At 36.0% G+C, this 27,789-nt stretch overlaps 1 protein-coding gene across 3 annotated transcripts in view; it reads right to left on the bottom strand.

Moving 5' to 3' along the window:
• Positions 1–27,789, bottom strand: part of AKAP7 (A-kinase anchoring protein 7) — a 134,815-nt gene that overhangs the window by 103,119 nt on the left and 3,907 nt on the right. The window lies entirely within an intron of this gene.

Below are 27,789 nucleotides of genomic sequence, written 5' to 3'. Positions count from 1 at the left end.
GAGACCAGGCCTGCGGAGGCGCTGAGCCCCCAGAGCCGCTGTCCCCGCAGAAGGTGCATGCCCAGGCCGGGCGGGCTCTCGGAACGGGCAGACGGAGCTGCCCAGATGCGGCGGCCGAACCCGGATTCGGGCTGCGCGCGGGGGGGGGAGACGGTGGGGAGTGGCGACCCGCGCGCGGCGGAGAGCGGGAGCCGCTAGGTGCTCAGTCCCCGCCTTCACCCTGCAGCGGGGCGGCCCCTGCGGCCTTAGCTGCCTCTGTTATTTCCCGTGGCCCCGCCTTTCCCGTACCACGCTTTGAAGGGGTGAGATTGGGACCCGGCTGAAAGCTTTTCCTGGCTTAGGGTCTCCTGTGGATCCTTGTGTTTAGTTTTGCAGAGAGCATTCAAAACACAGAGTTCTGATTACAAAATATTTGGAAAGAGCGAGTTGTACAGAAACGACACTTTGGCCACCTGTATAGTCAGATATTTTATTTATTTTGCTTTTTAATTTTTAAGCCAAATTGTGGCAGTCTCAAATTTTTAGCAATGGTTTTATGCCTACAGATTAAACAGAACCGGCTACTGGTTATTGAAGATTAAAACACTGGTGTGAGTAAAATGGAATAAAAGGAAATTTAATTATAAAAACAAACAAAACAACTTTGACCTTGGAACAGAATTCTACTGAATTTTTCTTATAAGTGCTAAGAAACCATGCATTAAGAAAACTAGGTATTTCTCAACAAGTTAGCCTGTTTTTCGAATAATAACACTTGGCTTATCTTGAATGCATCCTACATGGGGATGGAAGCAAAGACCTCAGCACAACTATAATAGATCATACACAAGTCATAAAGCTTGCTACTCTCACATTTTAAAAATTCTAGCAAGTTTATTTGCTGTGCACACACATAGCAATTACAGACTGATTACAAGGGTGTAATAGGTTCCCCTAATATTTATCGAATGCCTAAGCTCCCTCCTGAGGTTGACCAGTTGAATAAAACAGGACTTTTTCTTAAAGAGTTGATCATCTAATGCAGAGAAAGAAACATAACTGCAATAAGTAATAAACTAAAAGCTGCAAAAAGAAATCCATGTTAACATCAAAAGGGATCAGACTATGCCACCCCAAAACATGCTACTTCTGCATAAGGATTATTTTGAGTTGAAGGCAATTAAGAAACAGACTGGGAGAACTTTCTGCCCTCCCCTTTTTGGCCTAAAAGCAGGACATAAATTTCCCTTTGTAAAGATAACAAATTTCCATAACTTATCTGTGTAACTAACCTTATCAAGCAACCCTATTCACCATATATTTCCTAGTCACCATCTGAAAGAAGAGACTGTTAACATCTTTATACTCCCAAATGCATAGAGGTTGCTCAATGTTGTTGTATGAATGAATAAAACTCTTGAGCATCAGATATGTTTAAATACTTAGATTCGTCAATAGAAAGTAAGCAACATACCCAAATAAGTTTCAGAATAAGAAACAATATAATGGGTAATCTTAATGTCGGTTCAGCTGGCTGAGGTAGATCCTCTCAGACTTCAGGGTGATAGTCTCTTGCAAATTAGAAGACCAAGTCCTCTCCTGTAAATTACGCTCTGCTTAAGGGATAGGGCGGGGTGGGTAATGTCACAGATTATTTGGACCTCTGAGAGTGCTAGAATTCGTTGAGCTAGCACGTGCCTTTACACACAACAGCACTGTTTCTCCCATGAGGATAGTGTACACTGCCAAGGTACCTGGATTGAAAGTTTTATAAAACAGAGTTCAACTGAGTAAATTTTAAAGATCTTATCAACTTTATTAAATGATTCATGAATTGGTCAGCATCCAATCTAGCAGAAAGGAATTCCAAGGAGCTGTACTAAATGATTTTTATAGGCAGAAGAAAGCAGGAACTAGGAAGTTATACCAAGCAAAAAAGCAAATTTGTTATGGCAAGGTCTCTTTTCCTTAGGAGACAGTAGGAGCCTATCAGACAGATTACCTAACTAGTGTTGATTAGGTGATTCCTGATTGACTGGTTTAAGATCCCTTGTCTGGAATAGCCAAAACTGTAATTAAATCTTGGTTTGCTGAGGTAGGGCTTAGCATAAGCAACTCCATTTGGGGCCTGTTTTCTTGTTTTTATCAGAAGTGTTCAGGTTCGAGCTACCATACTACTTCAGTTCCATGACCCCTCTCTGACCTTCAGGGCCTGTTGCTAAATTGGCTCATTCATCCTGCCAGCCTCCTTTCTCCTTGTCAAGTTTTCTGAAGTCCCTCATTTCTCTAGAGTGATATGGTTCTGTCCCCATGCATTTCTACCAAACAGGTGAGTTGATGCTATTTTAATACTTGTTCTAGGAGGTGTCAAATTACAAAGTTAAAACAATTTAGAAAAGAGTTTGATGTCTTTTATTCAAGGGAAAGCAATCCATGGATTGGGGGAGCATAGCACCTTAGAAGCAGTGGAGATGCTTCCCAAGGATTATGGGGCAAGAGTAAATTTTATAGAACGTTTGAAGAGGCAACATGGAACTGGCATAGTTAGCTAAAAGGTCCTTATCAGGCTAGGGAAAGGTATACTATCCAAAACTGTTTGGAGGATTGTCATTGATATTATATTTCCTTGACAGTGAGGCTTTTCCCAGAAGTGCAGGCTGACTTAGGTTAGATCCGTGACTTTGTCTGGGCCACTGGGGTTGCCTCCATGTTGTGGGTCTCGATATACAATTTAACTTTATCAGAGGTTCTTTGGTCCTCTCAGTAAACGACAGTTGTAAATGGTTAAAGAAGATGAAGTCATGCAGTTCCACAGAACATGGTCAGATATCAGTAGAAAGCCAGGTGGGACCCTTGGTGACCCAGGGTGACTCAGGATATTCCAAACCTCTAACTCAATTCTCTGACTGGTTCATCTGCTGCCGTTTTACCTAATCTTTGGCTTTCAACTTGGCATCAGAAAACCTCCAGAAAGTTTGACCTTAACTTGTGTGTTTCATTTAATTCTCATAGTAGTGAATAGCTGATTCTGACTGTTTCCAAAATAACAATAAAAGAGAAAGGTTGTTTACCTATCTAGATTTTCCTCTCTGTTCTAAGATTTATACTTTTCCTACCCACTTAGCTCCTTATTAAAATTCCATTACTTAGAATATATTTTTTATTCCCCCTTGTTCTTCTTAATTCCTTGAAAATAAAATATAGGAAAATGAAGGAACTATAGAAATAGGTTCCCTTTAGCAATGTGTTCATTTGAAGGTCTCAGCCTCAGGCTTATCCTTAGGTTCAGCAAGTGTCCTCACTCACCTTTCTTTACCCTTCCTGGAGTTTTTGTGGCCAACACTGCCATCTGAATTTTCACAGTAGGCATTCACAAAAAGTACTGCTTTCCTTTCCTGCCCTAGAACTCCCACCACATATATTATAGATAAGGTGACCAATTATACTAGTTTTCCCAGGACCACTCAGTCTTAGCACTGAAAGTCCCATGACCCCAGAAGCCCCCTCAGTCCCTGGCAAACAGACGTTATTGTTACCCTAATATGGATCAAGAAAAATGAGATAGTGTGTCCAAAAGGTAAAGATTTCTGTGGACTTAGAGAGCCAAGGAAGGCTTGTAAGAGTAAGTAATACTTTAGACCAGATCTGAAAATGAGTGGATTAAGAGAGCTGAAGCATGGGGGTAACACATTCCAGGCTTGGGGAGGCAGGATTGTACAAGTAGATGCAAAAGAAAGTGGGTCTACCAGTTTGACTGGTTCACGTGGCAGAGGACTGGAAGATAAGGCTGCAAAATTAGGTTGGGACCAGATTATAGAAGGTCTTAAATGCCAGGCTAAGCAATTGGGACTTTATTACATAAGAATTGGGATTTGTTAAAGAACTCTGACCTTGAAACTGTCATGGTTAAGGATGGCTTTAGAAAGATATCTTTCAGGTCTGTGCAGAATTTGATGGAAAGGGCAGAGAGTCAATCCCCCAAGTCTAGTTTGTTCACTGTGGTGCTGCAGGAATCCAAGTGTGAGGGGCAGAAATCTGAACGAGGGTGTTGGCCTAGAAATAAAATAAAAGTGATAGATTTAAGAGATTGCAAGATAATAATTGATGAAATTTAGCAATTAATAATGTGGAAAAAGAGAAAATGGGTTGACTGGCACCAAGACATTAGAAGTGGGGTGACTTGGATGTTCCCAGAGCAATCCAGAATGAGTAGGATGAGAAGTGAGACGATGAAGTGGGAGAAGAGTTGAGTGAGAAAGATCCAGAAAGTGTGTGCTGTGTGGTGGACCCTTCCCCTGATCTCTCAGACATCTTCGGTAAAGTCTATAATCAAATTCACCAACCTTAAGTGTGAGTGATTTTGTTGTGGAAACCAGAACGCAGCACACAAGGACTAGTGGTGGTAGTTGGGGCGGGGGGCAGATTATTGATTGTAAGTACTTTAAGAATTTGTAGAAATCTTAAGGAGAGGGCTAGACTTTCACATGCCATCAGAATTCGAGCCAGTTTTGCTAGATATTGAGGGGCAGGAGCAGCATTCAACTGGATTCCATTGAAATGCCCGTGGAAAGGAACTAGTAAAGAGAGATACAGGAAAAGAGAAAAACCAATTGAGTAATATTGGGGGTAAAATGTCAGAACAAGATGAAGGCATCGATCGTAGGAGAGATAGGAAGGAAGCAGTTTAGAATAGGTGGATCCTGATAAGTATTTGGGTGGCATCTTGGTTAAGGGAGCTATTTTATAAAGATGTCAGTTTTCTTGATGAAAATAGGTGGTGAAGCCATTTGCTGGGAGAAGACACTGAGGGAAGTTTATAGATGTATAAGTGGTCATAGAAACTCTGGGTTTGGAAGACATCACCCAGGGAGAGTCTGGGGTGGTAGAAAATTAGACAACTGTGAATGGAACACTTTTCCCATCTTTGTGATAACAATATGAATCTTTTTTCTTGTGCATTTCATCAGCTGCCTGAATCATTACATACTTACTACATTTCTTCCATTCTGGGTAAGAATAAGAAATAATCACTATAAAAACATCTTCATCAACAACATGATTTTTTTTCTTCAAATAAAAAAAGAACATTAACTTATTATGAGGTATATGCTAGTTTATATCATTACTCAGAAGATAATGATGTTCTTATATTGTTTTGGGATAATCTCTGTTTTTATACACTAAAGTAGTGCTCCTGACTCATTTTGGGCAAATGCCAACTTGGAAGATTAGGCTTAACAGCTCTAATTAGGCTTTCTGAATTTGATTAGTGCTGGGGATTAGTTTCTTATTTGATAGTTTATCTTGCAGGATTTCTAAGCTCGAAACTGTATTTTTCTTCGTTATTTTTTGTATCATATACATCATGTAAATCATCAGAATACTTTCCAATAGACCATTCTGCATTAGTGATTTGTTGATGCTATTTTGTTTTTACTCTCTAGTAAGATTTTCTGAATACTAAAAGGAAAGTGTTAAGAACTATGTCAGATTCCATTTTCTGGGTCATCAGGGCTGTATATTATTATTTGTTGGTTTTATTGTCCTCTTAATGTGCTAGAAAATGTTGATGCTGGTTATCTTTAAACATCTCATTGTCCATTTTAAATGCATAATTTTTTTTCAAGGCAATAACATAGATTATATTAATAGGGTATTAATATCTGGATTAGTAGATTTCATGTCTTTTCAAATTTAGTCATAGTATTATGTATTTGGCTTAAGTATTCCTTGTTTTTAGTTGTGTAATTGATATTTCAAACAATATCACGCAAGACTTCACTGGCAAGGCTAACCTTATTTGCATGCCAATCAGAATATAATTGATAATTACTATATTATGAGGTTTTATTTTGAATAATGTTAGAATCAGACAATGTAAGAATGGGAAAAAAAAATAGAAAAAGCTTAAGAAATAAAATCAGAACTGAAGGAGATTTTAGTCCATTCTCCCATACACAGTAAAGTATTTCCTTACAGATAATGATCAGTTTGAATATATTCACTACCTAGTAGCTCTTTGTCTAAATATGGTGTAGTTTCAATTCAAGGAATATCTTTCATTATCTATTGATCTTGCTATATATGTATTGAAAGAAAGCCAAAATAATTATAATCAACAAAATGCAAAAAATCCCTTTACCACAAGATATCTATTCCCCAAGATCCTCTGACTCTTTGAATCTTGTTACTTTATAGAAACATACTACATTTTATAGACATGATCTCTATATAAACAATGTTATAGTTTATCACTTTTAATATTTTTTAAATAGCTATTTCAAATAGGTATTTTTATAGATAGCATAATTTACACTATATTGTTATGTTTTGTTGTATTATACCATCATTACTTAAGCAGTCCCTAAATCTTAATCCTTTTGGTTATGTTTGGCTTTCCAGTCAGATATACTTACAAATACCCTTGGATTTTTTCCCCTTTCTTTCTCTTGACACATACATCAAAAATAAATTTACTAAGTTAAGAGAAACTTGTTCGATTTTATGGTTTTTTTTTTTTTTTAGCAGAATATTAGATTGATCTACAGGGAAAAAAAAGTACAATATAAAAAGCATCACCTCCCACGAGGCCCTCACTACAATAGATTAGTTATTCACCTTGTACTTCTTCTTTGTATATGGTCGTACTTCTTAAATTATCAGCAATGTTTAAATCTAATGGTCAAATATGTATCAAGTATCCAATATATTACCAAAAACTCACTGGGCCTTATAAATAAACATCATTGTCCATGGGCAGCATAGTAGAGTGCTTAAGAGCAGGGACTCTGATGGCCAGATTGCCTACCAAATTAAGTATGAGTTCTTCAGCTATACACTCAAGGCCCCCAAAGTTCATCTCTACACACTTTATTTTTCGGGGGGAAGGGGTTTGTTGTTATTCCCTAACATCTTTCAAATACATCGAGTAAACTAATAATTTGCTCTTCCCTTAACATCTTGAAGAATTCCAACAACTATATTCTAGTGTATGATGTTTACTTCACCTAAAATGTCTTCTTCATTACCTGTAGAAAAAAGTTCCAGTCCTTTCTATTCTTTTCTTTTTTTCCACAGTATTTGTTAATTGCTTATTTATCAAAAGAGACTATTCCTTAGCCCAAATATTCATGCTTCATAGTTCAGGAACACAGGTCAGTGACAAAATTTCATGGATGTCAACTCGAAGAAATTCTTTGCATTCCGAAATCAGTTGGCACACTAAAAGATACTAGCCTTCCCCATCTCCTCAGAATCTTTCATGAACTTGTAATTTCTGTGGAAATCTGTGTGTGCCTTCTTCCCTGATTCAGCCATACCAAAATTATAGAAAGCTGCTACCTCCGAGGGTACAATGATTGCTCCAACAATATGAAATCACAGATGCTGAGCCAGAAGGCCACATATCTGAGTTTCATCAAAGCACTGGAAGCCATGGTAGTTGTATTTTCCCTTGATATCAACGTCTTTCCTGATCTTGGTGCGTTCTTTAATGCTCATCTCACATGTCCCCTTTATGTAGTTTTCCTAACCAAATGGGTATATTATTTACTCTGAAATTCCCTTGTGCTTTATTTTCACCTGTGTTGGGTATTTAAAAGAGTCTACCTTCCATCATAGGGAATTCTCTCATTGGATAGTTAGCACATTAAGAAAGCCTACTATTCTGCTTAGTATTTAGGATAGGCTTGATTTTTTCCCTGAAATAAATGATGAGTTGACTGATCCATGACTACAAATCAAGGCTTCATCTCATTTATACTATATAAGTGAAATGGAAAATCTAGGAAATTCCTGGATAATTTTTAAAAATATTTTTGAATCTATGATCTTGCAATTTTCTTACCAAAGCCTATGAGTGGCTCACTTTTTGTAAAAATCAATCTTTGCCTTGTTATCTTTTTTTAAAATTAATTAATTTATTTTAATTAGTTTCTGGTATACAATACATTGGTTAGACATCTGTAATGTTCATAAAATATCCCCAATTGCTCCCTCCCTCCCCTCACCTAGTCATCATATTAATGCTAACTGCATTCCCTATGCCGTGCTCCCCATCCCCATGACCATCTATCAACTACTAATTTGTACTTCTTTAACCCTTTACTCCATTCTCCCAGCCCCCCAACGCCCCTCCCCTCTGTCCATCACCAAATCATCTACTATATTTGTGAGTTTGTTTTGATTAGTTTGTTCTTTTTGTTCCTTAGATTCCACATATAAGTGAAATTGTATGGTATTTATCTCTCTGTCTGACTTATTTCAGTCAGCATAATAACCTCTAGGTCCATCCACGTCATTGCAAATGGTAGGATTTCATTTTTTTAATGGCTGAGTAATATTCCAGTGTGTGTGTGTGTGTGTGTGTGTGTGTGTGTGTGTGTGTGTGTGTGAGAACCATAATTTCTTTATCCAGTTGTGTGTTGATGGGCATTTAGGTTGTTTCCATATCTTGTCTTTGCCTTGTTTTCTTTGCGGGGATTTGACTTCCATAATTTCCAAGGCTGTATCTCCAAGTATTTGACCTCAAGATCTTGAGCTAATCAGAAACAAGAAATTTAGTAGCAGTTTCATGTCACTGTCTGGAAGGAGCTGGTCTCTGATGTATTCTCCACAATGACTGGGCTGCTCTGTTGTTAACCTTCTCCAATTTACTTGCCTTACTTTGGATTGATTGAGACCCCCTGCAACCTCTCACTTCCATTTTTTTCCTCTCTAGTGATATGGAAGTGATATTCTCTATGTTGATTTTTTAAGGGGTTGTCCTAGTTAACGAGCTTACAAAAATTTAAAGTTAATATCTTTACCCTCTTCCCAGATAGCATAAGGATCTCAGAAGGTTTTAACCTAAAGCTATTATATGCTATTGTTGCCTAATAATCTCTCTTCTCTGACAATGTTTAAGAATGATCTCATTGAAAAATAAAATTAAAAATCATCTCATTGACTTTGGAGCATTCTAGTTTTACTTTTATGAGTCTGGGCATGACTTTATTTACTTACCTGCTAGGAAACGTTGGGCTTCCTGAATCTGAGAATCTCTCAACAACTTAGGAAAATATTTCACCATTGTTTCTCTTTTTCTTATTCTAGAAATTATTATAATTTCTCTTTTGCCTATTATTATTGCCTTCTAGAACTCTGATTGAATTATGTCAGAAATTCTGACTTCGTCCTCAATTCCTAACAACTTCTATATTCTCCATCTCTTCATCTCTCTGACATTCATTTTGGATAAATTCTTCAAATGTTCTTCCAGTTCACTAATCCTTCCTTCAGCTTTGTCTAATATGCTGTTCACCCCAGCCACTGAGTTTTGAATTTCAGGTATTATATTTTTTATTCATTCATGGGCCTGTATTTGGTTCTTTTTCAGATCTATTTGTCTTTTCTTCTAGTCTATTGCTCATGTTTTCAAGTTTTTTCTATTTCTTTAAGCATATTAACCATGTTATTTTATATTCCATATCTGATAATCCTAATAGCTAAAGTCTTTGTGGATTTGACGATTCTTTCTGGCTTTTTTTCTCTATTTCTACTTACATTTCCTTTATTTCTTATGTATTTTGTGAATTCTTAATTGTGAGCTTGTGTTGGAAATTCTTTGAAGCCTGGTTTGAAGTTACATTCCTCCAAAAAGGACATGTTTTTTTGTTTGTTTGTTTTTTTCCCTGTGTCACCAGGGGGCACTATTAACATGGAAGAATTTAAATTAAATTCCCTATTTGATATTTTATATTTCATAGGTAAGGTTGCCAAATAAAATACAGGACATCCAATTAAATATAAATTTCAGGTAAAAAAAATTAATGCAATATTTAGGACATATACTAAAAAATTATTCAAACTTAACCGGGCATTCTCTATTTGCATTTGCTAAATCTGGCAACACTACACATAGGTAGCTTGAATTTGGCTTCAAGCTCACATAAGCACTTGCTTGAGGTTATGAAACCTCGGGGCATTTTTTTCCCCATTGTCTCAGGGCAATGGTAAATTTGTAACATCATCTACTGTAAGGTAGATCTTTAAGGTAGATTTATTTCTTGCTCACACTTATACTGAGTGTGTTGTTCATTAGACTCTCAGATATGTGTAGTGAATTATTATAAATACTTGGCTCTGCACAACATGTAATTTTCATATAAACTTAAAGTCCCTTAGGTTGACCCTTAGGGTGAAAACCAGCTTCACAGATTACTTACCTTCTCCAACATAAGAAACGTCTAAACCTGGAGAAAAATTTTACAAGAGTTTATTTGAGCCAAACTGACGACATATGCTAGGTGGCAAGATCTCAAATGCTCCTGAGAATAAGTTTTGCAGCAACTTCTATGCATTTGAAATTAAGAAGGGAAAGTAAGGAAGATTGCGTGAAGGTGGGAGAAAGCGAGGCAGGGATTGGATTACACAGAATAGTTAAGATTATTTGCTTTCTAAACGGTAGTTATGTTTTAGAAGGAGGGGTCTGAAAGGGATCATTTCAAAGGTGTGTTAATGTACAAAAATGAAGGACAGGGCTTGCTTAAGGTGAAAATAAACCTTTTGTTAAAGAAGTTATATGCCTGGGTCGTGACTACCCACCATGACCCTACCCAGTTAGGAATTTATGATCAGATCACCCTGTAAGGTACTTTCTATAGAAATCTTTTTTTCATCCATACTTCTCAGGAGTCTTTTCCTTTTCTTTTTTGTTTTTTCCACAGATTACTTACATTCTTGCCTGATCCATAAATCCTTTACAAATATTTTAACATAGTTTATCCAGCATTTCTAATTATTTTTTGGCAGCGAGAGATCAGAAAAAAGGTGTTGTGAGGGGAAGTCATTCACAATATCTCAAATGATATTCTATCAGAACCAGATATCCTTTAATCCTTCATTCCTGCCAGTTCAGAAATCTGGTATCCTTGGCAGTGTCTCCTCCAAGTTTTAATATTTCTTACCAATCCATTTGAGTGTCGTCCAGAGTAGTTAGTGTCATTTGACTTGGCTTTCATACTCTGCAAAGACTGGTGAGTTATCTAGCACAGAGTGTGGGAACCTAGCTCTGAGTACCATTGAATGACTTGGGTCCACTATCACTGCTATTTCCTACCAGTGCTCTTTCTCTGAGGCTAGAATCTATTTCCCTGTGTCCCAGTCTCTTGAGGAGTTTTACAGAATATAGGACCACTTAATGCTGCTACCACTTGACTTGTCTTCTGAGTTAGTCCAAAGGAATCCCCTTCTTACTGATGTGTCTTATCTGCAGTTTCTGGAACTAACTTGAGATTCCTCATGAGATTAGCTTTAGATTAGTTTTCTAGTTGTCTTTAGGAAGACCAGTTTTCAGAGCAGACTTAGATTCCCCTGGACACCCCTGCCATATGAGTAAGTGACCAGCAGCTTCTTTCTCCTCCCTATCAATCCCAACAGCAGAATTTTAGCTTGTCTTTCTTCTAGGCCTACCCAGCACTGACACTCTTAATATCAGTGGTATCCTAGAGCTGGCTCATATACACTGTGAAAGTCAATTGTTAAGCTTTAGGAATTTTAAGAGCTAGTGATTAAGCCCAGCTATTATGAAGATTAAATTATAGAAATATATTATTAAATAAATTATATTTAGAATAAGGACAATTATAAAGCTCATAGGAGAGAAGAAAACATAGGAGTCAATCTTTGTGCCTTGGGTTAGGCAAGTATTTCTTAAATAGGACACCAAAAGCATAAGTAACAAAAGAAAAAAAATAAAAAAATTGACTGCATCAAAATTTAAAATTTTTGTGCTTCAAATGACACTACTAAGAAAGTGAAAATACGACCCATAAAATGGGACTGTTTGCAAACCATATATTTGGTTAGAGACCCTTATCCAAGTGTTTGCCTACAGCTGGGCACCTGGGATTGGGGGGCAGATCATGAGGGTGAATTTGACTGCTAATGGTTACAGGGTTCCTTTTTGGAAAGATGAAAATGTTCTAAAATTAGATTGTGGGTGACAGTTGCACAAATCTGTAAATATACTGAAAACCATTGAATTGTACACTCTAAATAGGTGAACTGTATGGTATGTGAATTATATCTCAATAAGCTGTTAATAAAAAAAAAGACAAATATTCAAAACACATAAGTCTCTAATTCTTTTACAACATTTTACTATTATCTATCTCTTGAGGCTATTCCTGAGTGGCCCCAAAACATAGGATCAAATTGTGTACAGTGTTAAAATGGCAAGGACTATTTATCTCAACTAATATCTTGTTTATTTCTTTGTATCAGTCAGACAGATGGCAGTGAGTGATAATACTCTGTACTAATCCCTTAGGAAGACTAGTTTGTTTGAGGTTTAGACATAGACAATAATGATCTGCCCCATTTATAAGAAATATAACAATGCTATAAAAGGCTTCATGACAAAATGATTAGACTATGCTATACAAAAGATCTAGTCAGTCATCCTGCTGCATTCCATCAACAAATATTTGTTGAATGTTATAGAAAATGCAAAAATGAATTAGTTCTTCTTCCTGTATGCAGTTAAGACTCAATCAAGAAAATGGAAACCAATTTAAATTTTTAAAGCTAAAGGCATTTAATGGAAGAAGTAGGTACTTATAAACTTTTGAAAGGACTTAAGGAGTGAGAGTCAAAGGAGTTGCCATCAGCTTTCAAATTCACTAAAAACTGAATCTGAAACTTCTTGCTATCATGCAGAGGTCAGGGAGAAGCAAGAAACTGAAATCAATAATCATGGTTGCCCAGCAGCCCTGGGGTGAAAGGCTGGCACAGGAATGTGGAAGTTGCTGCAGAAAGTCACGTCTTCAATTCACATGTCCACTACTGCTTCTGGAGAAAGAGAAATGACTTCTACTTCTCTTCTGCCCTCTAATTCATGCACATATACATCTCATTAGCAGAATCTAACCTGTATTTGGAATCCTGGCAAGAGACTATGGAAAATGTAGTTCTCATTCATCCAGCTCCTGCAATGAAAGGGAGAGTATTAAAGGAAATGGAAATGGTGCTAAGTACCAACATACAATATATGACTCACTGTCCTCAAGGTTAGTTAGGTAATTTTTCTGAGACTTATATAGTATGCATTAGGGATGGTTTCTTAGTGACAGGGAATGCAAGTTGCCGAAACTTAATCTTTCTCTCAGATAACTTGACATGTCTTGAATTATTGGACTTCTAGGCACTTTACCAAGTTGGCAGGCTCTAAAGGTTGTAGGGAGTTATCTCCCACCCTCTGGCACATGCCTTAAGGAACATAAAGAATACTTGTGAATTCTTCTCAGTTGTCCAATCATCATAATGTCACTACCATAGTGGACCAGTGTGAAGTCCTGTGGGATGGCAAGACTATCAAGTTTCCTGTGGATGAAATTATGACAGAGTTCTGGAGATTTCATATAACCCTGGGCCGGGACTCCAGTGTACTGCTTACCATTCTGGGTAAAAATAAGCTGTTTCTGGTGGTCTTTACTTATGACTGTAAAACAAGAATCAGAAACTAGAGCTTATAGGCTGGTTATTTGTTTTGTAAATATAATTTTTTGGTGTTTTTTTTTTTTTTTTTGGAATTACATCCATGCCCATTCATTTACTTATTGTCTGTGGCTGCTTTCATATTAAAACCACAAATTGAGTATTTGGGACAAACATCTCACTAACCAGCCAAAACACTGCCTTCAAACCAAAGATAAATAGAAACAAAACAAAGTCTTAAATTTCCTTCTAATGCAAAACTATATTTCTTTTATGAAAAGTAAACACTAAAATGTATTTATAAAAGTTTAAACCAAATACTATTTTTTTCTGAGGTTTGAAATAAATAATGCCTATTTAGAGGAAACTTTCTCCCTCAGTCTTCTCATTCTAGTACAAAATAGCCAGAACTATGCTGCTCTCTTAACCTCTGATTAAAACAAACAAACAAACAAACAAAAAACACCTGTTTAGAAAAATCTATTATACCATTGGGCAAAGTAATTTGCAATATTTGATTGACAATCCATTATTACCTCTAATGAAGGACACACAAAAAATAAACTCCTTGTTTGCCTGTTCTGAAAAAGCTCCAATGCAAATTTCAACACAAGTCAGGACCCTCATTTGGAATTCATTGGGAGTTACCACTGAAGTGCCATTGACCTGAATGAAGAGATTGAACTACAGTATAGACCCAGAGGTCTGCATTTATTAGGTAAACTCTCTCACTCCAAAATCTCCTGGTGGTGGGGAGAGGACAATAGCAAATGTCAATTCTCTGACCTTTTAATTTATACTGTCACTTGCAGAAGATTTTCTTTTATTTTGAATTCTCATTTTTCCATAATAATTTGCAATTATATAATGCTTCATAGGATTAGTGAGTGTTTTCAAAAACATCCACCTAGAAAGCATTTTCTTCTCACATTTCATAGATAAGGAAACTGAGGCTAAGAGAAAGTAAGTGATTCAGCTTCACAAAGAAAGAGACCAAAGAGAACATTCACCAAGCATCCACTGTATTATAGGCACTAGGCCTCACACCTTAATTTTAGACTTCAAGTCCAATATTCTTACTATCACAATTTATTAATCCCTATCACAGTGAATACTAGGTATGGTAGTGGTGGTAGTTACTTTTAAAAACATAAAAATATAATAAGCACTATCCTCAAACAAATAACATGACAAGAAGAAAGGAAACACTTTAAGGTAAGTGCTGTTTCTAAAGTTATTGAATGAATGGCATTAAAAATATGCTTATATTTCTGCCGAAATAATTAAACTAAAGAACAGGAAGTACTTTTTAAGAATTTGGTTGTGACATTCTGAAATATCTAACCACAAGAAGTTGTAAAATGTCTCCAGACAATTATAATGAGCAAACTTATCTTTTGGGAATGATTCAAATAAAGTTCTGCTTAAAGTTGGCAACTGTAGGAAATGTTTCCCTTCTAGTTCTGTCATCTTATGACACTATCTCTAGTAACAGTGTGCTTTCCCCTGAACACACTTTAACATTCTGTAGATCTGTTAGGAGAGAGTTCGTAATATGAGATATAGATATGAAGTATGTGTGATCAAGCTTTGTGCAGCTATGAAGCAGGAGACTACGTGCTATCAGATTCATCAGCATCATTCACTTACTAATTTATCAAATAAACATTTATTACATACATCCTATGTACTAGATTTGTGAAAGATATAAAACAATTTAGTAAAACCTTTTCCTATCTAATAGATTTTGAGTGGCCTAGTCAAAAAACCAATGCTAGTGACACATATGAATTATTATCTTCATTAGAGAGGCTGGGTAGTACACAAAGGAGACTAAGCAAGCATCCATCCGCCATCTAGGACACAGGTCAATAAACGTTTTCTGTAAACAACCAGATTGTAAATATTGTAGGCTTTGCAGGGCCATATGGTATTTGGAATATTTTAGGCTTTTCGGGGCCATATGGTCTGTGTTGCAGATACTTAACTCTACATCATATTGCAAAAGCAGCCATAGATAATACATAAATGAATGGATGTGGCTGTATTCCAATAAAGTTTTATTTATGGACACTGAAATCTGAATTTCATATAATTTTCAAGTGTCACAAAATATTATTCTTTTGATTTGTTAAAAGCCATTTAAAATATAAAAACCATTCTTAGCTTGCAGGCCATACAAAAACAGGCAGTAGACCATAACTTGTCAATCTTTCAACAATGAAATGACCACCTATGAAAGAAAATAAAATTGTAGATGACCATGAAGGATAATGGGAATATAATAAAATATTAAAATAAACATAACATTAAATAGTAAAAATTTAAAATATTTACATACAAAGAGTTGGAAGGACAATAAAGTGTTATATGGGTTTTATATCTGGATGGAGCAGACCTAGCTCTTCTCAGCAATTGGTAGAGAAGAAATATGAATGACCGCATACTAAAAGATGAAAAACAAAGATCTACTGCCTCCAGATTTGTCACAGTTCTTAACCTTATAATGTCTGGAGGTTGAATTGCTTCCCATAAAACTCTCTGTACTCAGCTCCTATTTTTGTTTTCTGTTTTCTAAATAACTGACCTTGTGTATTAGTCAGGATTCTCCGGAAAAACAGAACCAATAAGATGGAGAGATATACATATGATGTCTATGAGATTTTTAAATAAGGAATTGGCTCATGCAACTGTGGAGGCCAAGGAGAACCATGATCTGCAGTCAGCAAGCTGGAGACCCCAGAGAGCTGCTGGTGTAGTCTTGGTCTGTATTCACAGACCTGAGGACCAGGTGTGATGATGAAAGAAGCCCCAGTCTGAGAGCAGGGGAAGATCAATGTCCCAGCTCAAATGTCAGGCAAGAAAAGGAAATTCATCTTTCTTTTGCCTTTAATTCTACTTAGGCCCTCAATGGAACTATGTGATGCCCACCTGCATTGGGGAGGGCACTCTGCTTTATTCGATCTTCAGTTTCAAATGCTAATCTCATTGAGAAACACCCCCATGGGAGAAACCAAGAAATAACATTTAACCAAATATCTGGACATCCTGTGGTCCAGTCAAGTTGGCACGTAAAATTACCAATCACATCAGTATTTCCAAAACTGTGTCACTTGTGGATAGTATGATAGAAAGTGTATTGTGAGAAAACCTATCCGGTCTCTTAATAAAATTAAACTCAAGCCATCCAAGGGTTGGAACAGAGGGAGGATCTTCAGGTGACGGCTGTGACTGGAACTTAAGAGGAGCTAGAACTCACAGGCTTGACTAGAATCTCCAGAAATTGCCTGTACTGAACATCTTTTGTTCCCTGCCTCATGTCCGTCTGCTCATTTTTTATTCCATCACTGTAGCAAATAGCTTCACGCAGTTATCACCTCATAAAATCTTGCCTCAGCTGCATTGTTAACTCTCATTTTTTAACTCCAGGCTTCCCAGAGAGCATAAGATGGGATGCCTACCAGAGCCTACCTAGCATGCAAAGAAGTGTCTACTGGAAGTATAAGGGAACAGCCTTTGGCTGGTGTGGGACAGGAGCTAATGTGTAAAATGCTCCCCTCTTCCTTTCCTTACCAGGCAATTCTGAGATTCTTTGGAAGGTCCCGTCAAGATAGCATGCTTTTATTGGCTTTCTTTCCTTTGTTATTTTGCTCAGGCTCTACTTTGAATGTGAGTAAAGTACTCAGAACGTTTTAGTCTTTTTGGCCTATTATAACAAAATATCATAGCTTGGGGGGTTTAAACAACAGAATTTATTTTCTGACAGTTCTGGAGGCTGGAAGTATCAGATCAAATCTGATAGGGTCAGTTCCCGGTGAGAGCTCTCTTCCTGGCTTGGAGATGGCTGCCTTCTTGCTGTGTCCTCATCTGGCCTTTCCTCTGTAGGGGTGCGGAGGGAGGGAGCGAGCTCTTGTGTGCCTTCTATGAGGGTGTTAATCTTTTCAGACCAGAATCCCATCCTCATAACCTCATCTAATCCTAATTACCTCTGAAAGGTCCTATCTCTAAATACCAGCACACTGGGTTAGGGCTTCGATATATGAATTTAAGGAGGACATTAATATTGGAATAATATTTGGTTACTCCAAATCAGGGTCCTCCTTTCTCCCAACATATGACCCTTATCCACCAATAGTGACACTGCTGTGTGTGTGTGTATGGGAGTGGAGGAATTGGCACCCTGCATTTCCTCCCTATCTTCTGACTTGACTAGGGACTTATAGAAGCCTCTCTTTCCTTCCCTACTAAAGAGGACCTTGGACAATCTTCACCACAATAGCTTGGAATATGTTTTCCTGTTGGCCAGTATTAAACATCGGAATGAATTTTCATCTAGAAGCAATGCCATCCAGAGGTGTGTCCTGTGGGAGCATAGATATATGGTTGAGCCACACCATGGCTTCCCAATCATTTATTTGTAGGTTCAATATCTATCTGTCTGTCAGTCTGTCATCTATCTAATCTACTTATGTAATGACTGCTTTATGCTAAGCACTATGTTATAGGCTAGATATAAAACAAATAAGAATTGCTGCTCTGTGAATTAGTACTCATATTCTAGTGGGGACGGCTAAAAAATAAAGATAAGCAAGTAAAATATATAAGATGTTATACGATGATAAGAGCCAAGAAAAAAAATAATAAAGCAGAGAAGGGAAGGAGAGATGGCTAGGGGAAAGAGGTAGGGAAGGAGAAAGATTGTGTCATATTGGAGAGAAGATCTGTCGAAAGGAAGAGAAGGAGAAAGTCTTGTATATATCTGAAGGAAGAACATTCTAGGCAGAGGGTTCAGCGGGTGTGAAAGATCTACCTGAGACAATTTGAATGTGTGTTCTAGAAAGAACCAGTGAGGACCAGTGAGGCTACAGTGGAGTAAGAGATGGGGGAGCAAAGGGATGAGGACAGAAAAGTGTGGGTGGGCCAAATCTTGTGAGTCCTTGGAGAACACCACAAGAACTTTGGTTTTTTTTTTTTTCCAAGTGACCTGGAAAACTATGGGCAAACGATTGTTGAGCAGATAATTGTCATCATCTGACTTTTATTTGAAAAGACTTGTACTGGATTTAATGTTGAAAAAAGCCTGAAAGGGGCACAGGTAAGAGCAGCACATTGAAAGGAGTTAGGAAGTCATTGCAGTTATCCAATGCAGTTAGTCCAAGGCAGGAGTTGTGGAGGTGATTAAAGAAAATATGCATGGAAATACTGTGAAGGTAGTCAATAAGCCACTGCCTGTGGCTCTAATAGGGGACAAATGTAAAAGTGAAGACGAGATGACTCGGTCTGATTGAAATGTTCTAGAAGATATTAATATCTTGGTTTGTCAAGTTCCAATTGAAATAGATACTATCAATAATGTCCATACTTACATATGATGAAACTGAAGTTTACAAGATTAAATAATTTGCTTAAAGTCACACAGTTTGTAAGAGAAAGAACAAAAGCTTAAACCTAGATCAGAATCCATATTTTAATCATCACTATTTAGATGATTTAGCAACTCACTTTTTAGATAAGTGTAAGAACATTTTAGTTTAACTTTGCTACCTACCCTAAAAAAATTTTCCCCAGCTTTATTGAGATATAACTAATCAAAACATTTTTTAATTAGCAGGAATCATTATAAAGGTATACTATACCCAAGAGAAAACTACATACACTGAGTTATAAAATCTGTTTCTTCTGCTTCCTATCAATCATTGTTCATAAAACTAGTGTATAATAAAGTATGGCTGACTGCTAGGCATGGCTTACAAGAGCAGAAACATTCCTTAAAGAAAATTGATCTGGTTGGGATCTGACTGTAAGTAGGCGAGTGTCTTCCTTTTAGCCCAATTATCCAGGTTGACTGATGGTCTTTAAGGAGCTGTCCCCAATCTGGGGAGGCACCACTGTATTCTGAGGGTTTAAATCATGAGTCACCTGGTTTCATCCATCCCACACTGTTCTTTGATAAACTGTCAACCTCTTTTTAATGCATCCTCCATTGACAGCTCAGCTTAAACTGATCCAGTTTGCCTTGTACTTTGGTACATCCTGGGCTCAGGTTTTGCTCTTTTTCTTAGCTATTGTTTTCAAGTCTTCTACAGTTCAGGGAATCAGTGAACAGTTTCTCAGGCAACACTGTTATTCATTTATTTATATGCCTTGGGTCCTTCCTTTTCAGTTTTTGTGTTTAAACATTCCCTACATCCCCCTCACCCAGATCTATCCTGCTCCTCTGCATCCATTTGTAAGTCAAGGGTTTAAAACTCAACACACATTTTCTTACAAACATGATACAAAATCATTTGTCTCTCAGGCACATCTGTAAGTGTAGGCAACAACATTTCTGAGCAAAAAGAACATGAGCTTTGGAGTCAGGCAGATCTGACTAGTATGAGGATAAAAATGAGCTAATATTGTAAAATCTAATGTACTGAATGGCTCAGAATAGGGCTTAATAGGCAAGAGCTTTCTTTTTTTACCCATGACCTACTGCCAAAGGAAATATACTCACAGCTGCTCCTCTACACACCTGTCCCTAAGCACATAGTCCTCTTGAGGATTTCTAGTGTTTTAAACAGTTGGTAACAATGGAAGAATAGAAAATAAATGGGAAGTTTTTAAAAACTTTTATTCACCATCCCCATAGACCCTGAAGTGGAAACCCAGGGTAACATGCTGACAGCTGTGAAGAAAGGGAGGAGGAAGCAAAATGGAAGAGAAGAAAGAAAGAAACGTTTATTAAGCGTATACTCAATGCTATGCACTGTGCTAAGTTCTTTAGGTATTATCTCACCTAACCTTCTTCTGTTGGAAGGCTATCTCTTTTCTTTGAGTTGATGTATCTGGCCTAAGTTGATACAGCTAGTGAGTGGCAGAGCTGAACTTTAAAGCTAACTCTGTCTGACCTCTATGTCTATAATATTTTAATATGTTTAATATATATCAAACTATATACAAATACTATCTTACGCTGTTATTAAAATCAGCATTTATATATCAATCATAAGGTAAGCACTAAGTCGTTGTTCTCCAAAAGAGTAATCTTATATTTAAATCACAATATTTTTAAATGTTGAGGCCCAATTAATATGAAAATTTGAGTAAAATGATAATGGTGATTTAGTTTTGTGCTTCACAGGCTTACTTTATAAGGAATTTATAATAAAAATATCTTCTTAAATGTAACTGTGGCATAACTTCCTCATTACTTTAATAGCTTCCAGATGTTTAGATAATTTTGTTTAGAAACTTTGTAAATTATCAAAGTTCTTTGCCGATTAAATAAGATTTATAATAAAGTAAGTCTCCTCTGCCCTGTTAGACCTCATGATGTTGAAAACCTTTTTGAAGTCATAACTTCAAAGTAGTTTACATGGTTATAGTCTCATAATAAATACAGGATTATAGACTTTTCTGTAAGATTATAAAGGAAATGAAATAGAAATAATGACAAAATGACTTTCCATGTTCGTATCTCTTCCTTCAAATGTTTACCAATTGGGCAACAAACTTGATGGCTTATTGACATCAAAGGATACGGATCAAGTGCAGTGCCTTGTCAACTCACAGACCACTAGTAACAGAGCTAAACAATTTAATTGGACTTGAGATAACATCAAAGCGAATGACAATTTGTGCAGTAGGAAGTAAAATGTCTAGATCTGTAGGTTGGATATATGAATAGTAAAAAGTTAGTGAAAGGTGAGGAACCAATTAAAAAAAAGTTGTATAAATATTAATGAGGTGCTCAAAGACAATGGTTACACTTCAAATACTGGAGTCTGAGGATGAGAGGAAGGGATTTGATTTGAAAACAAATAAAAAGACTTGTGACTGAAAGTGAGAGAGAAATTTTTAAACATTCGATTTCTTTGTTTTAAAGATAGGCAATATCTTAAGACTGCAGAAAATAACAAGAAACAGTTGAAATTTAAGTAAGTAATAATACAGCAGAATGTCACGCATAGTCATTGTCACCTGAGTGTGTGGTGAACCTGTACTATCACTACACTTGTGAATGGTGCTTTATTGCTTTCTCTCTATTGATTATCACCATCTTTTCCATCTGAATTGATGGGAGTCCAAAAACAAACATTTCTTTTACAGAAGTACTTACAATATAGCACTAAGCCGGTAAGAATGGCTGAGAACTAAGCTTTCAATCCTTTGAGTGTAGTAGCTTAAAGAACTGGCTCTTTGAGTGTAGCTTAAAGAACTTTAAAGGAGGCATATATTGTAAGTATTATTGTAGTAGAAAATTTCAACTGCTTAGAATGAACCCTATTGTATTCCAAAAGATTGGTTAAATACTTATTTAGAAGTGGTTTTCAGTTGCTTTTATTACATTGTTTCCTGGGCCTTGTTTTTCATCCTTTCCTCTGGGAATTTGCTTTACTAAAATTGTTCTGTGATCCAACAAAGGGACCATGCCACCAAACTAGAAAGAAAGAACCTGTTTACTTTTCTTAGCTTATTATATTCTATGTTGTTTTGTCTTCTATCCTTTTTTGTTTTTGTTTTGGGTTTTGGGTTTTTTTTTAAATGGATAACAGAATATAGCAGAACAAGCCTTCCTTTGCCTACCTAGCTATGCATCCCATAGCTTAAAAAAAAGAAAAACAAAAAAAACTTCTCACTTTAGAACTTATATGTGATAGAGATATATTTCTTCAAATGTGCTCATGTATACAAACATAATTATGCTATTGTCTGAATTTCTTGATTATTCACAAAAACAATAATATCCAACTCACATTGTTATATTAGTCAAAAATAAAGAATACATTGGAATGATAGAAATACATTTGGGAATGATAGAAATACATTTCCATCACATATTTATTTTAAAGTCAGTAATCGTATTCTTCCTGAATACAAAGAAAAACTACTGTTGAGAAATAGTAAATATATTTATTCAAAAAAGAAACCTAAAAGTATTTATAATTTTGAGGGACAAAAACATATTTAATTTTGATAACTGTGCTCCTTTTTAAAATTTTTTTCAGAAATGAAAATAAAAACTGGTAATTACTTATTTAGCAATAATTAACGGGGTGGAGTTAAGGAGACAAATCAATGTTACTAAACCAAATGTTAAAGGCAATATCTATTGCTATTTAGAACTGATTTGAATATTTTTAAGACAATTGGCAATGTATTCAGAGTGAAGAGCTGCTTCATTCTTTCTGCTATGAAGATTTAAGATAAAAAGAGACACACCACTACTTTGAGACCATATAGATACCTATTTTTTCTCAGCATTTGTCTTTTTAATTAGATGTTTTAAATTGAAATATAACATTCGTAAAGTACATAAATCATAAGTTTACCACTCAATGAATTTTTGTAACGTTACCACACCTGTGTAATCACTACCTACATGAGGGAATAATTCAGTCAGTACCCTAGAAACCCCTGTCAATCATTACTCCACAGCAAAATCAACCATCTTCATTGATTGCCTGTTTTTCAACTTTATATAAATGGAACTGTACATATTCTTTATATAAATTGAACTGTACATATTCTTTTGTGTCTGGCTTTTTTTCATTCAGCATTATATTTTTGAGGTAAATTCATGTTTGCCTGTAGCTATATTTCACTTATTTTCATTGTTGTACTACAACTGATTTTATGAATATAACACAATTGTATTGTTTGTGGATATTCTGTTATTTGGGCTATTACAAAAATACTGCTATGTACATTTGAATACCTACCTTGGTGCATTTATATACCCGCTTTTTCAGAATATATTCTTTGGAGTAGAATATTGGAAACATAAGAGACATATAATTGGCTTTAGTATAAACTGCCAAATAGTTTTCCAAATTGGTTTTAGCAATTTGTACTCTCACCATCCTAACATTTACCATCATTCTTTTTAATTTTAGCCATTCTGGTGAGTATGTAGTGGTATACCACTGTGATTTTAATTTACATTCCACTGGTGACTAATGATGTTGAACATCTTTTTATATATTTGCTGAATTTTTGAGTATCTTGTTTTTATGAAGTTTCCATGTCTTTTGGACATTTTCCATTGAGTTTTCAGGTTTTTAAAAATTGATTTGTAGGTATTTTTATATACATATGTATTTGTTAAGGATACTTTGTCAGATATATGAATTCCAAACATTTACTTCCAGCTTGCAGCTTGCCTTTCACTCTCTTCCTAAAAAGATTGTCTAATGAACAAACATTTTTAATATTAATGAAGTACAATTGATTACTGTTTCCTATGGTTAGTGTTGTGTGTGTGTGTGTGTGTGTGTGTGTGTGTGTGTGTGTGTCTGTGTGTGTGTCTGTGTGTGTATGGTAATTTTAAGATATTGTTGCCTATTCTAAGATCATGAAGACATTCTTTTATATTATCTTATAGAGAGAAGCTTTATTGTTTTACCATTTACACAGGTTTAATATTCAGCTACTGCTGTTTTATAAGTATAAAAAGAAGTATGGCTCAAGATTCATTTTTTTCCCCTATATGACTATCCAGTGGATTCAGTATCATTTATTGACATGACCATCTTTTCTCTATTTCTCTACAGTGGTACTTTTCGCATAAGTCAAGTGACCATATATGTGTGGGTCTGTTTTGGGACATTCTATTGTGTTTCGGTAGTCTATTTGTCTATCCTCTAGCAATATCCTGTAGCTTTGTAATAAGTCTTAATATCGAATACTCTAAAACACACCTAGATTTTGAATTAAAAGAACTATTTTTAACTGAATTAAAGCTTCATCTGCTTCCTTTTTATTATTCCTACTATTGTTCACTGGGTCCATCTGACCTTTTTCTAGATCGGTCTTGCCAGAAATGATTAATTTTACAAATATTTTCATTGAACCAAATTTTGACTGCTATGATCCTCTCTTTTGAATTTTTTAGATCTTTCTTTTCCTCTTTTATATTTCTTATTCTCTTAGGGAATATTCTCTTTAAAATTAATCGTGGATTTTGGATGCTTATTAATTTTCAGTCTTCCTTCTTTTCAATACATACATTTAAGGCTATGAATTCTTTTAAAGCACCATTTTAACTGAATTCTGCTACTGTTCTAATCATGTCATAATTATTTGAGACATTTCATAATTTCTCTTATGTTTCCTCACTTCCCCATGAATTATTAGGAAGTACTCTCCTCAGATATAAGGAGTTTAAAATGTTATTTAGTTGTTATTCATGTGTTACCTAATTGCTATGAAGTCAAATAACATGGGATATGATAACAGTAGTGTGAAAGTTGAGACTTGAATTTGAAATTTGAAAGTTGAGACTTATTTTACAGCCTAGTATGTAATTTTCATAAATAGTTCTTTTATGCTTGAGAAGAATGCATATTCTGTGGCTGCTGAGTGCAGTTTTCTACATATGTTCATTATATCAAGATTGTTAATTGTATTTTTAAATTCTTATATATTCCTTCTGACTGTTCTGTTAAATACTGATAGAGATGCTTAATCTTAGTAGTTTATTAATTTCACCAGGAATTTTGTTCACATTAGTTTTATATATTTTGAAGTTATGGTATAAGATGAATACCTTCCTGCAGAATTAAAATTTTTTTTCAATATTATTGATCCACCATATCCCTAGTATTGCTTTATACCTTAAAATCCATTTTATCTAGGGTGGCTCCCTAGTGTAGTGGTTAGCATGTCTGTTTTACACGCAGAAGGTTCTGGGTTTGCATCCCAGGTGGGGCCACGGACAAGAGAGGTGTGCTGCCCCTCTCCTCCCTTTGGAGGAGATGCCCCGCCTTCAGAGATCCAGCTCTTAAGGGGAAACACAACATCTGCAGGTCAGTGGTGGAAGTGGGGGGTGGGGATTAAAGAGGAGAAAAAAATCTAATTTATCTACTATTAATCTAGCTACACCAGTTGTCTTTTAATTAGCATTTGTTTGACTTTTCTCTTTCAATCCTGCTGGAGTTGTTCTTTGTCCTTAGATTTTAGGTGTGTTGTACCTAAACAGCATACAACTGGAATTTTGAAACTGTAATCTGTCAATCTTTGCCTTTAAACTAGACATGTGATCCATTTACATTGATTATAGTTTGTATTATAATTGGATTAACTTCTACCACCTTATTTTTTACTTCCATTTTTAGTATTTTTACCCTGATTTCCCAATTCTCAAAGGGTTATGTGAAGAAGGCCAAGTGATCAGTTTTAATATGTATGTTATTTACTATTATTTATGATTACTATTGCTTACTTATTATTTCAAATTAAAAATATTTCAGACATATTAAACATACTTTTATATTCTGTCTGATAATTCCTGTAACTGCAATCTTTGAGGATTTGAAACTGTATACTGTTAATTTTACTGATTTTTGCTTATAATGGCTTGCTTATACATGTATTTTAAAATTTTTAATTGTTAATTTATGTTCCTTGTAATTTTAACTGTGAGAATTCTTTGAGAATTTGGTTCAAAGCAAATGTAAATGATTTACATTTGCTTCTGCCAGGTGCTAAACTTTTGTGTGGGAGTTTCTCAAGCCACAAGGACTATACATATTCTAACTCTGGATCTGGGTGACAGTGCGCCTGTGTTAGCAATTCTTAGAGAGATGTGTTCTCTTTTCCTCCTCTTCTCAGAATTAATGCATAGTCTGTCTGTAGAAAAGACTTTTTTTCTAACATACTCACCAATGTTATTGCTTTACAGATCCAACTGTCTTCTAATAATATGGTCTGTTAAAGACAAAGACTTAAAACTTCGAGATATGCAGATGATGCCAGGCAAAAGCCAGCTCAGTGCTTCTGCTGGCACCCTGTAAGGGTGGATGAATTAGAAAAGGGTAAAGGGGTTGACTCAGGCCTGTACCATGATACGAGCCTTGAGGAGCTGACTGCGGCCCAAATATTGCCTCACTTTTCATTGTGATTGGATGCTCGCATACAGGGCACAACTTCATCAGTGTGTGTAGAGGCCTGTGCCAGTATTTGCTTACCTTTTTGAATTGGCTTGTTCTCATAGATTTTGGCCTTAGATTTTTTTTGCCCATAGATTTTAAAAAAAGGTAAAAATAATTTTACCTTTTTTAAAAATCAAACCCAGCAATGCATTTAAAAAATGTTTTTAAAATATTATATTAATCATTTTTAGATGTATGTCTTGAGAATGTTCCTCTGAACACTAGATCTGTTAAAATGTGGGGAATAGAAGTTAACTCGTCCATTTTCAATTAGGTTCATATTTTTATTCCTTTAAATAAATACTTACTGCAGTAAGCCTGCATGAGCCACTGTGCTTGAAACTAAAATACTATGGTATACTAAGTAGATTAAATCTCTGCCTTCATAAAGCATATAGTTGAGTAGTCCTTTGTTATCATTTTGGGGATGCGTGCTTCTTCCCAGTGATTATACTCTCCCAGAGGACAGTCCTCTGGAGAGGTTGGGGTCACAGGAAGCAACTGCATACAGACAATCTTAAAATCCTTATCTTTCTAAGTGTTTTTCAATAAGTAGAGCATATTCGTGTGTCTCAGGGAACCACATAAAACCAGACTGAAGGACAGTACTTTGCTAATACCAACCTTTCATCACACATCTGTTTCGAATAAACTAAGGACCACCCCCTAAGATGGTCCATTTTCCAAGTGGAAGAATTTGTTTGCTTAGAAACTACAACATTCCAATTCCAATCCCACTGTCTCCACTATTTCCAGGGGCTATTTTACAAACTGACCAGTCAGGACTTGGTTATGTAAATATCCCTAGCAAAACCCATATAATTCAGGGGATTGCTCTTCTAATTTTTCTCCTGGTGCTTTTTATTTAACAATCTCTTCTGCTGCTACTATTATAGCTGTTATGGTTTTTTTGTTTTGTTTTGTTTTTACCACTATTTGCTGAAGCTACTTAAAAATTATTCTCCACAGGCAGTGTTCCTCACAGTGTGCCCAAAGAATTTGGCTCTCACTATCATGGCACATGAGAAGTTCTCCATTGTACCATGGTGTTTCTGCTTGTCCGGCAAAGTGCAGTGATGCTGTCTCAAGGTCATTTTGCTTTCTCAATCCCCACATCTAATTAAGTGGGAACTGGAAGTACAGTGTTTCTCTTTCACCTGACTAAACTTTCCCTCCAGTCACTTGTGGGAAAGAGCTTAGCAACTGCAGGTCAACTAACCACAGACCCATGGGGGGAGTCACATGCCAATCCATTGCCATTAAAGTTTGGTGTTCTGTCTCAACCATTTCTCATAGCAGGACATCTGCCTGTTCTCTGCAAAATGAGGATTCATGCCCATAAGATCCTTTCTATTGACTCTTCTTTTCCTTAGACTCTAGGTTTATTTCTGGGAATAAGCCTGGAAACTTCCCTTCTCCT

Source organism: Pteropus alecto, unplaced genomic scaffold, assembly GCF_000325575.1.
Source record: "Pteropus alecto unplaced genomic scaffold, ASM32557v1 scaffold79, whole genome shotgun sequence".
Lineage (NCBI taxonomy): Eukaryota > Metazoa > Chordata > Mammalia > Chiroptera > Pteropodidae > Pteropus > Pteropus alecto.
Note: the sequence above shows the minus strand (reverse complement) of the source record. Positions and strands in the feature narration are given on the sequence as shown.